Source organism: Rhynchophorus ferrugineus, unplaced genomic scaffold (assembly GCF_030347505.1).
Source record: "Rhynchophorus ferrugineus isolate W39M unplaced genomic scaffold, kcgeb_rfMv2 rfM1, whole genome shotgun sequence".
NCBI classification, from domain to species: Eukaryota; Metazoa; Arthropoda; class Insecta; order Coleoptera; family Curculionidae; genus Rhynchophorus; species Rhynchophorus ferrugineus.
This window is the reverse complement of record NW_027472580.1, coordinates 32891279-32909095: the sequence shown is the minus strand read 5'-3', so window position 1 is coordinate 32909095 and position 17817 is coordinate 32891279. Positions and strand designations below refer to the sequence as shown.

The 17817-nt window shown below is 29.9% G+C and overlaps 1 protein-coding gene across 1 annotated transcript in view; it reads right to left on the bottom strand.

Annotated features, from left to right (window-relative positions):
• Positions 1-17817, bottom strand: part of Sol1 (CUB domain-containing protein Sol1) — a 1033997-nt gene that overhangs the window by 732530 nt on the left and 283650 nt on the right. The gene's annotated exons all lie outside the window — the stretch shown is intronic.

The window sequence follows — 17817 nt, the reverse complement described above, 5'->3', positions numbered from 1 at the left end:
ATTCGATAATTATCATCATCACTTTTCTTTGAACGGAACCTATATATTGTAAGTTATTTAAAACTCATTTATATAATATATATATATATATATATATATATATATATATATATATATATATACAGTTTTATGTTTTTTTTGGTAGTTCCCTTGTAAATAACAATACATTGTATAGTAATAGAGCAGCCTTCTGGAATGATATTTTTCAAGATTTTTAATGTAATTGGGTAAAAAATTAAAATTGTTAATGATAAATAGTCATAAGTTTTTGACTGTTTTTGTGACAATAATAGGTAATATTTGGATTACTCTCTCGATGTTTGTTAAAAATATTTCCGTTCAATAATAAATAAAGCATTTACTTTATTTAAGAAAGTTCTAGTAATTATTGTGCGATCGTTTTTAATTATGTCATGAATTAGTTTTTTTTTCTATGATTAGGTATATGTTTCATTTTGATTTAGAGTTTATGGTTATTGTACTTCTTTAGTTATTAGGTTTTGTTTAAGTACTATTGTATTATTTAAAGATAGTAATTAACATATTAAAATACGATAAATCATTTGTAGGGCGTTTATAGAGTAATTAGGAAGAAATTATTTAGAAAGAAAAATACCGTTCCTTTTTACAGATCCACAGAACATTCAAATATAGAAATAATTCTACTTCGCTTAAAATGAAATTATTAATTTCAGGTTAATAATATTCACTAATTACTATTCTCCTTTTCTATTTTAAAGTTAGTGCGTGAAGAAATATGTACATCTCCGACTCGCTTCGACTATCCACTGTTTTGACTTTTTTCAGTCGATTAATCCCAACGCTAATAATATCTAACTCTGCATATGCGTATGTTTTTTGTTAATTAAATAGTGAACTCTTTTCACCTGTCCATGTCAGTTTAGTTTACTTAGTTTGGATGAATAATGTTAATAAATAACTTACGGAACAACGGCATGTGATATATAAGTTATTAGTGGTCTAGTTGTTTATAATAACCCGAAGGGAATATAAATAAAGTTTTAGAAAATCACACCAGTATAAAAAATAAGGTAAAAAAGCCCTCCCAAGAAGATACTGCATAGTAACTATCTATATATCTGCCATGACATAGTCGAAAAACAGTATGTTGTGTTGGTAGTTGCAGAGGTTAAGGTGCTGCTAATGGCGAAATGGTTACAAATTTATGCTTATGGTTGAGCTTGTTCCTAGGCAAAAGTGTAAAATCCGACAAGTTATACCACGTTAAAGTCATGTCAGTAATCAGATTGTGTTCTCGGCAGAGTTACCCATTCAGTAGACCACATAAAGAAGTTAAATTCATTATAAAAGTCTATTTATAACTTTTAATAATTTCCACTTTTCCTAATATATGATTTTTACCTAAAGTTCTAAATCTACAGAAAAATTCCTTTGCCGCTGTGTTAGATTTGAATTTGTTCGAATACTCAGGAAGGAGCTCAGGGGAACAGAAAACACAGGTAGATATTAAACTTGCTTAATTGAATGTTATATTTCACATGGTTGGACGGGAGGATGGATAGGACAACTAGGTTAGCTCAAGGTTGTTGCTGAAATGGTAAAGATATGGGATGAAATAGTGAAGATAGAACTTGATGTGGTTGTGCTAGTCTTTTATACCTTGAAATCGCATGGTACTAATCCTCCAGTATTTCCAAACATAATTTCCTGTATAGGTGTACATATATGGTTACCTAAAGAGTACTAACGTTCGCTATAATTGTCTCATCCTACTGCTTATCGTACATTTGCTGAAGTGCTTGAGGGACTGCTTGGAAGATGGAGATCTTAGTTAGCAGTTTTCCAGTATCTCATGTCAAAGATAGAAAAGCAGGGTATAGTTCACCTTGGGGCGTTTCGATTTGATTTGGTCTTAGAACAGGTAAGAGTAGAAGCTTACATGTTCCGTTTGGTGATGCATAGGGTGTTACATCTGTTTAGGTTGCTATTGTGTTCGTCCACTATGCTAGTCTACTGGGAAAATCGAGTCTGTAATGTTGGTGGGTCTCTCATCCTTTCCTTCCGTGTCCGTATCGAGTAAATGGATCTTGCTGAGCTTCGTTAATGCATAAGGCTCTTTAATATCGTCACCAACTGTAGAAATATTCTCTTGTATCTATGTTTGACTTTGCTTAGTTTGGGCACTTACTACAAATGCTGGGCTTTTATACCTTGAGACCGCAGGGTATCAATCGTTAAGCATTATCTCCCGTAGAATCCTGCATGATGTATATATGTTTGTATAAAAAGCCGTAGCGATCGATAATGTATGGGAGTACTCAGAAATGGTACAATGTTCATGGTAATGAGTGTAATATTTAAAAGGGCAAAGCCTGTATTGATACCAAAAAAGGCAATTCTAACTATTTTATTGTATTAAAAAGGAATTGTACTTCATCAGCTGCTCCAACTTGTCTAAATCATCAGTTCGAATTTATATGGCCAACAAGTAATGAGAGTGAAGCAGGCTATTGAACACACATCCAAATTAATCAATCAACATCAGTTACCTTCCATCATGACACTGACTTGATAGTCAAAGCAAGATTCCATTTTTACTTAACACAACTTTTGTTTAACCAAAAAAGGGGCAAGAGTTATCGAATCAAACACGTATTAGTGCATTAATATCAGAAATTTAGCGGAATGAATTTGCTTCGTATAAGAAACAAAATTAATTTTTGCCCTACTAACTATTTACAAAAGATTGAACTTTGAAATTTGAAAATTAAACCTTGATAAGTTTAATTCTGGATGCTATACAACTATTAAAGGTATTTTTAGTACTTAAATATCGTAAAATTACAATTTTATTTATAGAAAATCCTTTCACCAAATTTAGCTCCATTTGAGTCTAATTTGGTCTAAATTAGTCTAAAAACATCAAAAATGCAATAAGTAAGACCATTAAATAAACCAAAAAAAATATTAGTTTGACTAAATTTGATTGTAGTTCTCTTTCTTTGTTACTGTTTTCATATCTGGATATTGTCCGAATATGGCCTGAAATATCATTCTTGCTCTAGGGTTACATTGTATAGTGTATTAAATATATATATATATATATATATATATATATATATATATATATATATATATATATATATAATATAACCTATACCCTGAGGATAGTGAACGTATTTATTTAAACCTTACCAAACATATTTATATCCAAATTCACTTACCAAAAACATAAAAACAAACAGACACATTTCAATAATATATATTCCTTCAAGATTTCAGCCCCGTAATGTTCCTTATTTATTGAAATGTATGTATGTGTTTATTTGGGTTATTTTCTTGAAAAAAAGTTGAGAGTACTTTTTAAAATAAATTCTAAAGGAATATTAACGTATTGGAGTTCATAACAAAGTCAAAATGTGCTTTTTAAAATATTAATTATTTTTAACAACATCCACGCTATCATACATATCTAGAATACAATATCAAGAGATTAAAGTAAAGAGATCTTACAAAGCTAACATTAAATAAAACGATAGCCCTGAAGACATGAAAGCGATGCAGGGTGCATATAAATTACAATCTTGGATGGCCGTTTGACCATCCAGGATGTAGGTCGTGATAGAGCGCTATTACATATCATATGCCGTAGCACTTTATGCACTTAACTCAAACTAGTAATATTCTCTTACTACACCGTATATTACTTCATCTGCTTTGCTAATATATGAACAGAAAACCAATTTTAGCGAATATTATATAAGCCTCTAGAGCGTAATGGATTCGTTTTATTATAAACGAATATATATATATATATATATATATATATATATATATATATATATATATATATATTTCAAATTATGTTATAAACGGCAATTTATATTAGGATGAAATATATGATGTCCTATTTTATTATTATTTTTTATTTTTTATGATGTCTACGAATTGTTAATATAAGGTCGCATTTTCTTAGTCTACAAAGAAAAAAGAGTCGGAAATAAAAATCGATTTGCGCTGATATAAATTGCTATTTATAGTATAATATAATATAATATAATATATAACTAATATAACTAATATATAACATAATATATATATATATATATATATATATATATATATATATATGTATATATATATATATATATATATATATATATATATATATATATATATATATATAATAAAACGAATCCATTACGCTCAAGACAATATTGTCCTTTTTCAGTTCCAAGTTCTATGTCAAGAATATGTTTAGAAAATTTCCACGAATAAGTAGCAATTACAATTTTCAAAAGCCAACTTGTGTTATATTAAAAGTATAAATATTGTTTCTTATATTATAAAGGGCAAGTAAGTCTGTACTAGTGTAAATTTTATTGAATTTCAATATACGTAGTTGATATAGTTTAAAAAGGTTGATGTTTTGACGTATTTAAGGGAAACATTAGTTATTATAATAATTAGTACTTATAAACTTACTATATTATAATCTTAAAGAACCTTACTTGCATATTAATTCTTCTGAAAATGTAAATATTTATCTACTTAAACTTAATTTTTTTACATTCTGTGCTTATTGATATAAGGCTAACATTTTACTAAATAACAAATTCCAACGGGAACTGTTATTGCAGTTTTCATATTCTCTGAAAGGCAATAAAGGAGCGTTGAGAGGGAAAAGGTAAATTATAACCATACTGTCGGACAACTACTAATGGAAAGAGACGAAAAAGTACGACATAACACGAATAAATTTATAAGCAACAGAAAGTTTTGTTATTTACCTTTCATTATTTTTATTTTAGTTTTGTATGTTGCTTCTAAATTTGCTTTACATTGTATGAGATATACTTGTTTTTTATGTTAAGGTTGTTATATATAAGATCAAAGAGATTACGCATTATATATTAAGTGTTTGCATGAATTTTAATCGCTTTTCCTTTGAAAATCGTTTATTGGAAAATATTGTTATAACATATATCAATAAAAATATAAAAACATATTTTAACTTTAAAATATTAATAAAATAATTTTAACATGACGATACGGTGTCGAAGGAAGGATATGGGTTTGATAGCGATCGAATGATCAATCCATTTTCACACTTCAGAATTTCAAAACCATGTGCCAGACAAACCATGCTGCATTGATCTAAGCAAATGCTAATCAGAAGGCGCTGTAATTAGTTAGTTCGCTGGGCGAGGCAAAATTTCCCATTCATGCTACAACAGTGGATCAGTATTTTCACCTTGCATCGTGCGACCGACCGTCCAAAGGTGACTGTGTATCTGGGCATTGCTGGTTTTTCTTGCAGCAATTTTTCGTTCCATTTACTAGTAATTATTTTATTCGGTTTTATCTGCTCGTAATTCCTTTGTTGAGCGTTTCAGTTTTTTACGTTTAGAATTCTCGGAGTAGATTAATTATTAATTGTAACACACAATATGCTACATAAAACTCTATTTTTCCTTACATTTCAATTCGTTTGGTAGCCAATTTCCTTCCTTTAGATCTTTCTCATCATATATTAGCATCTGGAAACAAATGACTCCTTCCATATTAAGCATACTGAACCTTTTACGAGCGCTTGAGTTAGGTTTCAAACCAATAAGATTAAGATTTTATCTTCGAAATTATCAGCCTCTCCTTTGTCATTGCCATCAACATCAACACTTTTAAATGGCTCAAATCAAAATCAACAGTTGGATAAGGACGAATTAACATAACTATATGTTTCTAAAAGTTTTCTCTATAAGTCTCGACAGAGGATATCAAATCAAATAGCAAAAGTAATGGATGTTAATGTTTGTTTTAGAGTGTTACGTATAACAATATATATCGCTGATCAAAATCACATCAAATATTTTATTATAGGTTTATTAAATCATATTAAAATCATAACATCCTCTTATAACATCAATATTTTATCTTTGAAAGCCCTCGAATAAGTTTCGGTGACAAAATACAAAAACATAATAGGATATCTAAGAAACTGTTTCATTGAACTATTTTTTACCTAGTAGATATTCCAAGCTAGCAGATATTAGATAACTTAATTAATTAGCCCAATGTTTAATATGGGCTCCAAACTATGGTTCTCGGCATTAAACCAACCGCCTGGTGAGTGAACAACTTGGAAATCATCCCAGAAGATATCCAATCCCACTTAGCCTGGTTACTGGCGAGACTGGAATTATTTCCATTGACGGATTTTGCACTCTTGCAATAATATCCACTCTATTTAGGACAATCACAAAAGTTAAACAAAGATACCTATGATTTTTGGAATAGAAGATGGTCTCGAGAATTTCAACAGAATTTCTCAGGAATTATTGGCGCTTCAGCTACTGTAGCAGCAAAACTAATAATAGTGCTCTACTGGTACATAATTTCTCCCAAATAATTTAGTTTTATAGTATTGTATGCTTTCAGAAATGACAGCTTAAATTATATAGCTAAAAGCATGGCTCGATATTGATATAAACAGAAATAAGCTACGTTTGAAGCATTATCTATAATGTTCTTTATTTGAAATGTTTAGGTGTTTGAAATAAAGCTTGAATTGATAGGGTGGTCTTCTTGGGATAATACCGACACAATTAACCTAATTTTCTATGACTCTACTACATAGATTATATTATTATGTTGGATTTAAGGACTTCGATTCATTGTGTGTTAACTAAATAAAGAAAATCATGTTTATCTATCGAATAGTACGTATAAAATGCTCAAGATCTTTTTAAATATTATTTTATACACAGAAATTTTATTTTAAATAAGTTGTGTTAAATATTTCAATATATACCATACCGTATATATTTGTTAAGGCGTTTACAAAAGTTGAATTAAACACTATTGTTACTCTAAATCAGTTCATGATTGTATTGATTTTGTACGGATTTTATTCAGCAATATCTTTATAAACCAAAATATCTTTATAAACCGAGCATCCGTTAGGGCGGCTTCAAATTGTAAACATAAAATGAACCTCTGACTGAAATAAAACTTTTAATGTAATCGGTAAATATAAGGAAGATAATTTGAATGTACGGGATAGCGAAGGAAAAAGGTACACCCGACCCTAATGGTTGTCGTTTTTCTTCGAGGTAATTAGGCCTAGGTTGTTTTCCCCTCTCTTTTTTCAGGTTTCGTACATAAAAGCTAGTAAGGCAAAGGTTTTTTCTGTGGGGCTTTTTCGGAATTTATTTTGTCGAATTAACTTAATTATTACTGAGATAGACTTGTTTGAAATTACCAAAGTTAGTTGCTTTGAATGTCGCTAATCTGGATATTTTAAAGTTTGCTTTAGGCTTAGTGCATGTAAGTTAAAAGTTTAATTTTAGGGATATTTCTACTAGTGGAGATTATGTAATGAGTAGTCTAGGTATCATTGGACAACAAGGCCATCGTAATTTGGGTAACCATGAGATTCTAAGCAATAAACAGTCGAAACATCCTTAAGCTGAAACTTTTTAATCTATTTTAAATTCGAACTGTATAGAATCAATAGGTTCTCAAGCGCCAAACAGATTAAATTAAACGGTGAAGGGAATTTTGCACCTCGACAAGAAATGATTCAGGACCTCAGAATTTTAATTGAGTTTAAATATGATTTGGTTTATTTCTCAAATTTTTTTTCGCTGCCAAACCATAGCTGTCAAATATTAATTTTAAATTCAGAGCCGTTTTGGTCAGTCTTGGATTATACATTTTATGGCAATAATATTACAAGATGAATAGCATTACAGCGGGAATACTGTCCGTGGCCCTACAGTCAAAATAAGCTAGATAACTGTAATAAAGTATCACAAAAATATTGATTTATTATAATAACGTACTATAGAGAGATTATTATAACTACATTAATTTTGAAATTAAAACAGAGATTACCAAAAATAATAACACATATCAAATTTCGCCATGTTAAGTCAAACATCAAGAAGAAGTGCTACGAAAAATTGACGTCACTTCACCGTTTCAGTATTTTATCGAAATTCGATTTAATTATAAGATAATTATATAATTGAAGTGGATGAGTATTCCAGACACATTAACCACGAAATGTAATAGAATATTGAAGATTAATATTCTTAATTCATGTGATTCTTGAATGTGATTTAAGTGAGTTTTATTGACTCTTGATGAAGACTTGAATTTAGTTAACATTTTTCTTCAGTAATGATCAGCAGTGAATGCTCAGTGAGCTCAGAATCATTTTCTCTTCTGTTGTACTACCAATCCAAACTATCAAATCAAATCAATCAATCCACCAACCAATCAAATTATAGTAACGCATTAATTCATTAATTGTTATATAAACTAATTTACGGCAAATATTATTTTCCGTATTATTAGGTAACTGGAAAAAGGGGGACTCATATACACAATGAACAAAAACAATAAGGCCTAACTTCGATTATGATCAACGTTGTTATTTACCTTGATATAAAGTTGATTAAATTTTAGACATCATTAAAAGTACTTAAAAGAGTATATACTTATATTAGTCTTATTATCTGTGATTAAATTACCGATGTTTAAACTACAACGGCTAGTTCGCGCCTTGCAAGATTTCACCGCATTCATTTTTAACATCATATTTTATTTAACAATTAAATTCTTACTGAAATGACAACGAGATATGTCGGAATCTGGATATGTTGAAAAATAAATCGATAATACGTGGAGAGATGTTTGCTATTTGCTTCATTTGAAGGTCTAATAATTCAGTTGGAATTGAGCTATTAACCATCATTTAGTACATAAGTAATCGTCTATCCAAGCTTTCCTCAGATAAATCTGTCCTGTGTGTTCTATTTACATTTGTTTTCATATTTAGACAAACGTAAATAGCCACTCAAAATGTAGCATCAGTGTTTGATTTCATCCTACCCTATTTGCTTATTTTGAATATAAAAAGCAACTGGTAAAGAGAGATTTAGTGTTATCCAGCCATGTTATTGATAGTAATTCGCGATAATAAAACGAGCAAATCCAAATTGTCTGTGTATAGGGTACATTTTGTTTTCAGTACCAACATTTTAAGTTATTCGGTCATTCCAAAACATTTATATTCAAATAAACAAAATATATACAATAAGAGTTATAACACAATAAATGGATTATCGAAAACTTAATGTTTAAAGAAATAACAATCTGTACCCAATTTAAAATGGGCGCAAAATACCAGCGATAAAAACTGTAATTTCCTGAACAACAGATTTTGTGATTCCGTTAGTTTTATCTACTGATTCTATTTATATCATGACTAGGGGCATCCTTTTGTTTTCAGAAGGGCCAAAGAGAATTTTGTCAGAGAGAAAGTTTGATACAAAGGCAGCCCTTCGTATCTTAGCAACAGCAACTGTGAAATGCTCTCGTCTTCCCTGCTATCTTACAGTCATGTTACATGTTACTAGAAATTATTTTTAATTATGTCATTTGAAGTAAAACTCGAATATAAATTACTCAATACTCCTAAAATTGTCACTACCCCATAAAAATATTAAATGATTTTTATAAATTACATTTAAGAGATTTCCTTAATATATCTGTAATTATTTTTTTAAAAATGTTTTAGATTATACTTCTATAATAATACTATACTTCTATAATAATAATCAATAATTTTTCTGGAAAGTTTAATATTCAATTAAGCAAAAAACTAAATTGACAATTTAGTATATAAAACATATATTTATTAAAATAATTACCTGTAAATTGCCAATTTAACCTTAATAGATTCTTGCTTGGTAAATATATCCTATAATTTCCACCCATCATATTTGAGGTGTGACTAGTTGAATACGTGTAGGGCATGGTGACAGTAAAACCCTTATGATGAGTGTTTTATATGCATCGAACTACGAAGCTTGATCTATAAAAACTAATGGGAAAGCGATAGCTCGAATTTCGAGTACTTAACCAATTTCTGAAAAAGATTGTATTAGTAAACAATGCTTGCCTATTCAGAGTTGCAATGCGATTGTAAATATGTGCCTATATAATGGAGGATTGTAGAAATTATTATGATTCTCAAAACAAGTAAATCGGCCAACCTTTAATATAACTGCAATTTTTTTTGGACAGCATTTAAGTGGGTGTACCACTGTCCTTGACCTACATTATTGTTACTTTATTTTAAATGACACCTCTAAATGTGAATGAAGAACGACGACTATATTTTCTGATAATACTGCCTAACTCTCTACAAGTAACCACATTGAAATAGAGATGGAATAGGCCAAGAAAAGGAGAATCTTCTATATATATATCAATCCCTTTTTGATGGAAACGGTAACACCTAGAGCCGCGAAATTTGTCATGGTTAAGCCTATATTGAGGAAATTTTACGATAAAAATGAGGTGTAATATGCGCTACGAATAAATAAATTACAGTAAAGCGTTATTACATTATCAATCATATTTACAGTAAAAGATATACGCTAAAGTAAAGTATCAATTTTAAATTGTTTTATTCATGAATTCTCTGATTTCATATACCAACATGTATTACTTCCTTTAATATACTTTATTAATTAAATAATCTTAATTATGATAATTTGTTATAACATTCAGTGGTGTAGTAATTTAAACTTATCAATACTTTGTTGATTATTGAAAGTTATTAGAAATTATATTTAACTAAAGGCCCCTTAAAAAGGTTAATTAATGTTAGTTTTTTAGATAGTTATTTTAATATAGCGACATCTATAATTTCAATTAATATTATATGAATGCTTTATATGAATTAGAGGAACGCTCATCTTATAATGAATATACTATGAAAACAAATTTTAGTGATGTATCGTTTTTAAATTATTATATATATTCTGTTATGAGAAAATAATAATTAAATAAACAAATTCTGGTCGGATTTCGACCACTCGATCACTTCAAAGATATATTACTTAAGAATTTCAATCTTTATCAATTACAATAATTGGCTCTAGAGTAAGTGGGTATGAGAACAGAGTAAAATATTTGGACAGGACATTGGATCTCAAGATTAGAGTATGTTTAGAAATAATTAGCAGAACTATGTTGGATGTTCTATAATAAGGAGGTTACCCGGGCGATACTTCGAATTATTATATCTGTGAGATTTCACAAATAAATGTAATGTTAAAATGATCCGAACTTATCAAAATCAGATTTTTTGGAGCTTTGCGAATACTTTCTAGTATATTAAAAATGAGAATATCCACAAGACATAAAAGTATATAGGGTTGGGTAAAAAAATTAATGATCTACCTGGAGTTACCAAGAGGTTAAAGAGACTAAAAACTTTTGATCTAGCACAAGTAGTATGCTAAGTTACATGTGAAAAAAACGTGTAGCTAATGTTAACTTTAGATCAATACAAGAAAAACAATATTCAGGAGTAATTACAAAATAAGGAAAAATTAATTGAAATATATCGGGATAACATATCGGGCTTGCAATTTTGGCATTTCTGTAGAGATTTGTGAGATATTGTTAATTGCGGAGACATATAATACACTAAGATATTTGTGATCTAGTGTTGACGTATTCTTCTAAAATGGAACCACTATTTGGAATAACATGTTATTTAATAATATTGTGGCTGTGTTTTATTAATGGGCACTTGCCATCAGTTGTGATTTACTTTATATGACATTAATTCTAAATAATCTTTGGCTAAAGTTAATTAATTTAGGAAAATTGACTTTTTCAAATGCGTTTCAAAAGTGCAAATAATTCATTTCGTTGCGGATAATCGATTTTAGTCGGATATTCAATTGTCAAAGAAGGCCGGCTTGGTGGCGCAGTGGCAAAGGCGATAGGACGGTGCCCCTATGGTTTCGATAGCCGCGGATTCGAATCCTGCTGGGGCATGGTGGTAAATTTATGTTTGTGATTGTTTAAAATTTGTGATTGTCCTAGGCAAGAGTGTAAAATCCGACAAGGAAAATTATTCCAGTCACGCCAGTAACCAAGCTGGGTAAGACCGGATGTCTTCTGGGATGATTTGTAAATTTGGTCACTCGGCAGTCGTTAGTCTTAATGCTGAGGACTGTGGTTTGAAGCCCACGTTAAACTGTAGGTCCAGTCCAGGAAAACCCATAAGGAAGTCCTGGGAAGCCCTACTGCTTCGTTGGCTTCTTCTATAGCTTCTTCTATAGCTTTAAGGATTGGTAGGAGTGGTTAATTTGGCTAAGAACAAAAACATCCCTCATGCCAATAGCCAGCTACGCATAAAGAATATTATTACAAAATCGAATGTCATTGGGGACGCTCCCTAAATTGGTGTTGTCGAATTAGTAGGCTTAATGACAGCGACAGTCAATAAAACCTCGTGTTGAGTAGTAAGTCTGGTCTAGATAAACGCTAGTAGATACACACATGTTTAATAAATCGTTGTTCTGATAAAGAATCGTTTGTACTTTTTGAAGAATAGTTCGCTGTACTGTTGGATTTTGATTACATCATCTATTAATTGCTGCATCCGGATTGCCTATAATGATCTAAATCTGGCAGTGCTATCATCACTCTTGCAAAGTAAAATATTTATTCTGGTATCACATTGATGTAATCGCTGTTTGTATAGCTTTACATCAAAAGAAGATATAATACCTAAATATAAAGTAAGATATATGGTAAATATATGGATCCCTTTTGTAAATATTGTATATTTATAAATAAGTAATATATTAAATTATTATCACTTAGTATTTATAGAAAGTATAATTAATCTAAAGTATAATTTAAGTGAAGCAGGACAATTATAATATTTTAAGCTTTTAAGCCCCGACATAGAAAAACTGACGATATTAAATTTTCCACCTAATAAATTAAAATTTGTTTACGGGGCAAACGTAATTTGCCCTTTGTGCAGCCTGCATTAAAATCCTAATTACTTGTTTCTGAAAGAGCGTTCATATGAGGGACGATGAATTATGTAGAGGCCGGAGAAAAATTACGGCGCAACTCAATTTTTCGGTATCGCCATGCTAAAATGGAATTAGGTTTCGGAAACCCTCCTAATTGGTTTTTGAATTTAAAGTACCCCATGTGCGATAATTTACTTAGCCTAAAGTTGACCCGGTGGCTTTGCGTATTTAATTTCGCAACCTTTTATTTTATTTTTGGAAAAATTCTCGGAGCCTAATTCCCTAATCAGTTATTCTCATGTGACACGTGATCTGAATTCCAATCCCCAATCCAATTTCTGACACTGTCGGAAATAGATATTTTTATTTGCATGGTTACTAATCGTTGTTAGATTCACACTATTCTCTTTAATGCTATTTGAATTTCATAGTAGGGGTTAAAAGAACGAATCTGTGTTATATACAATAATGAAATGTTACTAGTTTCTAGGCACTTTCGAGTTATGTAGTTGTCAGATATATAGAAGTGTCAGTGAAGAGAGAAATCACGTTGTTGTTGTTTGTTATTATATATAGATCAATTCATTAGTTCGTTTATATAGAGTCTTCAACTCCTTAGATAGATGTATTAAATAAAGCTGTTTGTCTGAGATTACAGAGTATTAATTAATAACAGTAAAATCTCAAGAGTGGTACACGGCGGAATTGGCGTTATTTAAGTAAAAACTTTAAAAACTTGTCAGAATAGTCACTCATTTGTTTAGTATATTATATATAGTCAACTAATCAAGATTCCTACATCAACAGAGAAAGCAAATAACATATCAAAGAAACAATGAACAAATACTACTACATGTACCAAGAGTATAAGAAAGTAAAATATCAATCATAAAATACATTATTTGAACCATTTTTTGAGTAGTTACTATCTAACTGTGAAACATGAATATTTTGGTAGCGCTGTCAAATATATTTGCATCTATATCTTCGATTTATCATCACACTTTTCGGTAGGCTTGCCATGGACACGCTTTTGATTTGAAAATATAGGCCAATTCATTTGATTTTCAAGAATCATAAAATTTATCGAAATCATTCATCTGATTATGTGATGAGCTGGTATAGAATTTTTGCATTTTTCATTTGCTTTGTTAACAATTTTGTTCTAAAGTTTCTTACCCTTGTTTTTTAGTACTTTATTTCATTTAAAAGGTTTTTTTTCCTTTTTCTAATACAATTTTGTTCGGTGGTAAAACAAACAAACGTACTTTTGTTTTATCAACGGTCTTTTTGCGCACTAACTGAAATGTCCCATGTCTAACACATAGATGGCGCTAGTAGTTTTTCCAGTTAGTACTAACCTTGAAAATAAAGCTGTTAAAATGTAATGATATTTCACTCATAAGTTTGTCAGTTATTGTGCTAACACAACTTTAGTTAATTTCAAAACAATGGATCAAAAACAATTTTATGTTTTAATTTTACACTGCTTTTTGATTGGAGAAAATACCGTCCAGGTGAAGGTAATAGCTTGAAAAGTGTTATAAGGTCCCCACTCCATCAAAAGTAACAATAAAACGTTGGTTTGCTGACTTTAAACGTGGTCGTAGTGATACCGATTATGCAGAACGCAGTGAACGTCCAAATGCTGTGGTAACACTAGAAAATATTTAAAATGTCCACAAAGTTGTTTTTTGAATGTCCGAAAAGTAAAGTTGCGTGAGATAACTAACATCGTAAAGATATGAGAAGAACGTTTTGGTTTTATATTGCATGAACAATTGACTATGACAAGATCTGTTCAAAGTGGGTGCTGTGTTTGCTCACTGTTGACCAAAAACAAGAACGTATTGATTATTCTGAGCAGTATTTGGTCATGTTTAGACGTATCAAACCATTTGTTAATGTTTGTATCGATATGTGACAATGAATGAAACATGGATCCATCACTTCCCTACGGAATCGACAGGCCTATTTTGAGGCAAAATAAAAATTGTTTTACAAAAGTGTTATTGAAATGCTAAAGCGGTGTTGGAATGATTTTGTGGACAGTCTTGAAGTACTCAATGAATATATTAATTTTTTACTCAAAAAAACTAACTCTCTAACACAATCTTGATTGATTTCTAAATACGAACTTGTTTTGGAAACGACCAGTCAAACTGACAGCATTCCTTAGGCTTCTGGATATATTCGGGATAGTAATGGTAGACTTGTCTCGTATGAAGAGAAGTGCAATTTATTTTTATTGTTGCTCAAGTATGTTCTGGACCCGTTGTCAAACAGCTTGTTCTAGCTCACAATTTAATATATTGATAAAATTTTTGTAAAGGTTTTATAAAATTAATAGTTTAATACCATCAAATTTTTAGTTCTAACTAAACTTATTAGGAATCATGTGAAAAACTTCAGAAAAGACTAAAAGGGTTAAGATAACATAATTAACTCTGAATAGGAATTATTTTAAATGAATATAATGTGTCATTAATTAATACGTTAATATTCTCTTGCTCCTTTTGTGTAAATTAATATTTAAAATTAGTTAGTAATTTTTATATAGAATCCATATTGGTAAATATATTGTATGATATTGTTGAAGTTATATTCGAGTAATGTTCATGTATCAGTGTTTGTAGTGACAGTTAAAATGAACAATATTTGGGTAATAATGTAAGTGCAACATTTGGTTTGGGATTGTATTTGGTATCAAATCTTAGAAATAATATCTGTTAAGAAATAATGTTAACTTATATAAATATAAAAAGAATAAAACATAAATGCAATTTAAGCACATTACTTATAATTAGTCCATCCAATTTTAAACAAGTTCAAGTAACCAAAAGTTTTGTACGATTTAAATTAAGAACAGTAAAAATTATATGGAAAATATGAATAAGACTACTAATTCTGAAGTATTTCTGACTAACTAAAAGATTTAACCTTATTTTAAATACCAAAATTTGTATTATATATGTGGCATCAAAAGTAATTGTTTAATTGTCCCAAAATATTTTCAAAATATTTTTATTCAAAAACTTTCATTTGTGGCCCGCATTTGAGGACGATTTTTTTGAATGATAAGTTCTAGTTTGAATTATGGTATCAACAAACTTTTATATAATCATATCATCCTATAATCGTTCTCCACACGTGTTTACTGACCCTATCGTATGAAAATTTAATATATGACAGCGAAGATCCAACTAATCTATATGAAACAGAGTTAATCTGATATGGAAATATAAAATTTATTTAATTTTTATTTCTTGTTACAGTAATGTAGTTTTGTTACATTTCAAATCTACAGTTGCACAAAGATCCTTGTTCTTTCAGTCTTTTATGAAGAATTTATATCACAGGCGGCTGAAGAATAGGCGATATACTAATATAGAGATACTATTTCTGAACGATTCTTGTAAAATCTAAGAGACTTGGTCTACTTAAAAACGAAAAATGATATTGATTGAATTATGTAACTTTCACACTTAATATAATTTAAAAATAAAAGTTTATTATGGTCAAACAGGGAAAGGTATTATATTAAGTATACGTAAAATAAACAGGGGAGAATACTTAACTGTTATGTACGTCGCCTTAATGGGCAACGTTATATTGTTTGTCCTCCCTTACTAGTCTAAAATATAAACAAATTAGACAAGTATAATTAAAATAAAGTAAGTATTTAGGTAACACCACATGAAGCTCTCCCAGAACTCGCCATATGTTTTTAGTTAGCTAATAATAGAAAATTCATCGTAATTGTTATTCGCTAAGCAATTGTAATTATACTTTCTAATATGGATTAAAATTAATGTAGATCTGAATGAATCAACTTTGCCAAGAACATATTTGTTTCGGTAGCGTCGCCCTAATTGCTATTAGCTTTTCAGGATCTTCCTCTGTACTAAATTAAACCTGACAAATATTTAACCCTGACGTCTGATGCTATATTAAACCACATTTACATTTATGACGCGAAAGCTTAGTGGTTTTTATTGATTCGTGAACTTCACGTTTGTATCGTTTTTAATGGTGTTTTTTTCATGATTTTTACTGTTGTTTATATACGCATCTGTTTTTCATATAAAACTATTGAAATCACACTATTGAAATTAAACCAGATGCAAAATATATTTTAAATATAGATACAGAGTGTCCGTTGGGAGATTTTCTCTTTTCACTCTGACTACGAGGAAACACAATGTAAGTAAAGTGAATAAAGGAGATCCTTGAATCCTATTCTCAATGAATCACATACTTGATTCAGTTATTGCGGTTTCAAAAAGATTTCTACGTAAACAAGCTACGACCTTTTAAATATTTTCAAGTTAAAGTTCCATGTTGATTGATGAAATGTTTATGATGTTGATTGAGTTATTTTAACATCATCTACCAACACTCATTCGTCAGAATAAACTATCTCTGAATTCTGAGGAAAATTATGGTTTCTTTATATTTTTCAAGACTCCCAAAGAACCACAACACTACTTAGAAATGTTGATTGGAAAATCGTTGACATAAATTTATTGAAGTTGAAGGAAATTAGTCTAAAATGCATCCTATTTTTACAATCATAAATCCGCATCATTATTCCGATTTTTAGACAATTTCATTTCATTTCTGTGAACTTATTGAACAATCTGTTTGAATGCCATGTTATATAAACAACTTCGCTCGAGTGATTTCTAAAGAAGGTGCAAGGGTTTTAAAGAGATTTCTTCAAAGTCAAACTGCTGCTTATTCAGCGCACGTGACATCATTCAATTAATAATGAAGGGAAACAGTCCCAAAAATTCATCAAGTCAGATAGGTTTAAGCATATTGTATTCACTTTAAAGACAGTTTATATTGTGAGACTGATCATTGTTATGTTGCAAAATCACTTTTTTGTTTCATCTTTTTTCATAATCATCTTTTTGGAATGGCTGTTGGCATTAATGACCACTTCTTTGTCAATAGGCCAATTTCACCTTAT